The sequence below is a fragment of the Erpetoichthys calabaricus genome, chromosome 6, assembly GCF_900747795.2.
Source record: "Erpetoichthys calabaricus chromosome 6, fErpCal1.3, whole genome shotgun sequence".
Classification (NCBI taxonomy): Eukaryota; Metazoa; Chordata; class Cladistia; order Polypteriformes; family Polypteridae; genus Erpetoichthys; species Erpetoichthys calabaricus.
Genome location: NC_041399.2, coordinates 180,158,176 through 180,162,621, shown reverse-complemented (window position 1 = coordinate 180,162,621; position 4,446 = coordinate 180,158,176). Strand labels below are relative to the sequence as shown.

Here is a 4,446-nt window from a genome sequence, read left to right as displayed (position 1 = left end):
CTGCCTGCAAGCCTGCAGTTGCTCACTCGCTCTCTCTCACACCGGCTATCCTCTCCCTGCTTCCTGCCTTCTTCTCCTCTATTAACCTCCATTTACTTTTTTCTTTTTTTCTCCCCCTCCTAGCTACCTTGTGCTTCTATTTATTACGGGAACGTGGATAAGCTGTGGCAATTAGCAGCCTCCTGGAACAATTACAGATGCGAACGACTCCTCACCTGTGCACTTAAGTGAGGACCGCCCACATCACAAATTCCCCCGGGAACCGATCGGCCACACATGCCACGTCCCCTTTCTAAGTCGGCGGTTATTTATATTAAAAAGTGGCCTTTTTGACGTGAGCTGTGGACCCGCTACACCACATAGTCCCCCACTACCACAAATTATGCAGTTGAGTTTCGTGCATTTGGGGAAATTGCAAGAGTCAGCACACCAGAACCACACCCGGAGTGCAATGGATGAGCCTCTGCCTGGGACAACCACCTTAGTGATCATGGTATCTCACCTGCCAGGAGAGTATAAGATGTACTGTATAAGCTGAAATAATTCAAAACTAAAGGACAGCTACATCATTAATCATTAATCTTAGAATTAAGCAAGAATTTTAAAATTTGTTGAAACTCTGATGGAAAGCCAATAGGGAGAGTAAAGGACTGGTCTTATCTTCAGACTTCATTGTATCATATATCATTTAATTTGGTACAGTGCTCTGAGCCTGCGCTCAGTGAGAAGCACCACACAAACATAACTTGAATTGAACTCAACTGCTGTCATAATGCTTGCCTCCATATTTTAGAATAATTGTTGAGCAAAGAAATAGTGATCTGAGCTACCTAAAATAATAATACTACTAATAGTAAATATACAGGAAGATCTGATATATGATACTTACAAAAGGGTGCAGCTCTCTATACCTTAATAAAGTAAATTGCATTAAACAGTGTTAGCCACTGATATCTGGAGGTTATCTTTCATAAATTTAGGATTACAGGAGTTTTTGTCCTGTATGAAAGTTAGATGGGGGAGAGAGAGAAAGATTAGGCTTTGAAGGCAGTTTAATATTCTTAGTTTGGCTTGTTAATTGGAAACCAGGAAACAGCATGCTTTAAAAGTAAACCTTCCTACAAGCAAATTCTCAGTGTTTAGAAATGACTACTGTTAAATTTAAATAGAAGCCTACCAATATTCTCTCCACATGACACACAATTATATAGTTACAATTACAGTTCACAGGCCTGTGGGACACAAGCCTCTTAAGGAATGATAAGCACAATAAACTGACAATAGTGTACACAAAGAGACTGGCCTCTGGCAACCAAAGTGGCCATGGTGTTTAATTTTAACCGGTTTCTAATCATAGAAATGCCTTGATATTATTTCTTTTTGAGCACCTTTTAAAAAACAGATAATCTAATAATCAATACATCAGAGAATGTATTATGAATCAAGTATCAAGAATACAGGTCACATTATGCATGCATTAAAAGCTAAAAGAGTAGCTGCTAATTTTGAACTTCACATTTATTGATATGTGTACTTGGTACAATGAAATCCTTTCTTGCATATCTTCTCAGAATAGTGACAGTGATATCAACAAAAGGGTGTACACACACAGACACAAAATAACACACATAGAATGCAACCTACTATATATATATCCTGTCGCTTACATTGAAGGCAGGACTCTTGACACATAAATGTGAGGGAGAGGCAGATAATCAATTCATAAACTTAACTGGATGTCCGGAAGTATCTCAAACACTGCTTGTGGTGAACAAACAGCTGGATAACTGAAATATGGACTTTGCACCAAGAGTAAAATAAGATTTACTCTGCTGATATCTGCTTCTTATGATTTGCACAGCATTGGATACCATAGATTTGTATTCTGTCATAATTTTTTTTATCTCCACTGTGCATGAAAATATGAAATTACATTTTTTCTCAGTCATTACTACAAAACTAATGGCGTAAACAACACATAAAAAATATAGCATTTTTTCAATGGAATATTTCTTTAAGTCCTCGGTGATAAGAAATAATGTCTCAAATGGAAATGTTTGAACTCAAAAAATAATGGTGTACTGATAGTTCACTGTAATGCTAGAGGTGACCTTCAGAGGAATATAAACAGCAACCAGAACAACACTAGAGAATTATCTTAATTACTCTCAGTATTCTAGATCATGCAATAAGCTTTTAGAAATAATTCAACATCCATGCAGCAGGCAGTTTTTACTAAAAAACACGATGTACCTCCATTTCATGTATCTTGTGACGTGAAGCCTGCTCTTAGAACTTTTCTTAAGTGTTAATACTTCTGGACTTCTGTTTTTGACGTTGTTGTTTGGCTCTTATATATTCATTTCGTTTAGTCTTTTCTGATTTTGAACCTCTCCCCTGTATACTGACTATGAATTTGCCAATTCCTGTAACTTCCATCTCTTGGTTGGGCTCACAACACCTTGCCTCTTAAGAATGACCATTACCATTCCCTTGGACACTTTTAACCCTAGCAATGTCTCTTATGTTCAGTTGCATTAAAGCTTCAATTAGATGGCTGCTACCTGAGGCTTATTTACATTCATGTCCCACATTATTTCGAAAGACCCTATTATTGCTATGTTATTAAACCCTTCAAGTCTTACTTCAGTGCTTTGTCCATCTTTTGATACTGTTTTCCTATTAATTTTAACAGTGTTTACCCTGCATTTCTAATTATATCTTCTGGTATTGTGTAATTTTTTACATAACTGGTCATTGTGTTTGTTTCATTTTCAGTCTCTAGAAATCCATCTTTGCATACAACTGTCAGTTTCTTTCATTCATCCTGTGTTTAGAAAAGTCTTCTGTGTTGTTACATGGGCAACTTATCAAATAACGGTTAGCCATAAGTACTAAACACTAGGACACATGTGAAGGACTTTGTTGAATGGTGCAAACTGAAGGAGATGATCATAGACTTTAGCAGGGTCAAGCCCACTTTGCTCCCAGTTCGCACTGAGGCTGAAGATGTGGAGATGGTCAGAATATACAAATACCTCAGGGTGCATCTCAACAACAGGCTTGAGCGAAGTACCAGCACAGAGACTGTATACAAGAAGGGTCAGAATAGCCTCTATTTATGAGGAGGTTGAGGTCATTTGGTGTACGGAGGCCACTTTTACATGTTTGCTACCAGTCTGTAGTGGTCAGTGTATTTTTCTATGTAGTAATGTGACGGAGAAATGGCATTATTGTAGGTGATGCTAACAGACTAAGTAAAGTGAGGCTATTAAATCTTGGGAGTCAGGTTGGACTCACTGGATAGAGTGGTAGAACAGAGGTCACTCAGGAAGCTGCTTACTATCCTGGACAAGACTCTCACTTCCTTTATAAGGTTTTAGCTAAATAAGGGGGCACCTTCAGTAGCAGACGGAGACAACTGAATTGCTCCATGGAGTGCTATGTGAGGTTCTTTGTACCCTACTCCATCAAGCTCTTCATTCCTCAACTGAGGTTGTTCTCTGTTTGCCAAATGGTACTGAGCTGGTCTAGCAGATATCTTGTAACTTATAAGTTTGTTCAATTCTAACCACTTTACACCTAGTAAATACATACACTTTCTTTATTAATTGTTAAATAATTCTTATATGGCAGGCAAAACCCAGGACAGGGAACCCGTCTATTGCATGGGCCACTCATGCAGTCATCCCTACTCATACTCACACTGGGGTCTATTGTTTTTGGAAATGCTGTTAACCTAACTTGCATGTCTTTGGGGATGTCAAAGGGAAATATCAGAGGGACAGCAACCGGGCACTGGGCTCAAACTATGGATGCTGGATCTATTAGGTGGCAACGCTACTCACTGCAGCATCCTGTATTACTCTATGTATTAATATGAAATGCATCTTAATCTACTGTCTTTATAAACAGAAAAACAATACTTTGTATTCTTTTTAGTTATTTAAAAGAATAAAAAGATGTGCACTACAAGTATTAAAACTGAAACATTAATTTGCTACTTATGCATTTAGTGGATGGAGTTTCTGTATATGTTCAGTGAAGCAATCAGGGATCTTAATGTGAATGTGCCAGTAATAAATGTGATGAACCTAAGAGTAGGCCCAACAGACAGGTATTAACTCATTCATATACAACCAATAAGAACATTGGTGACATGCTGAATTTGGGTATCATATACATCAGATTTCTATAAATGTTTGGGGAGTCTCAGAAATGACATAAGGCACAAAATTACCAAATGTTGTACAGCAGATAGTCATTACTAAATAATATTAAGATTTATATGCATTCAAAGGCTAATCATAAGCACTTATTATTTTTCTTTTGAACCTAATATAATTGGTAGATTTGGATTTCAAGCTATAAAATGAAATCCCAAAGGGGAAAAGGTGATATCCTATAAAGTTCCAAAAATGGCTACAAGGTGAATTTCCAAAAGTC

At 37.5% G+C, this 4,446-nt stretch overlaps 1 pseudogene; it reads right to left on the bottom strand.

Moving 5' to 3' along the window:
- Positions 1–340: 340 nt before the first annotated feature.
- LOC114654001 (uncharacterized) lies at positions 341–517 on the bottom strand (annotated as a pseudogene).
- Positions 518–4,446: the final 3,929 nt, after the last annotated feature.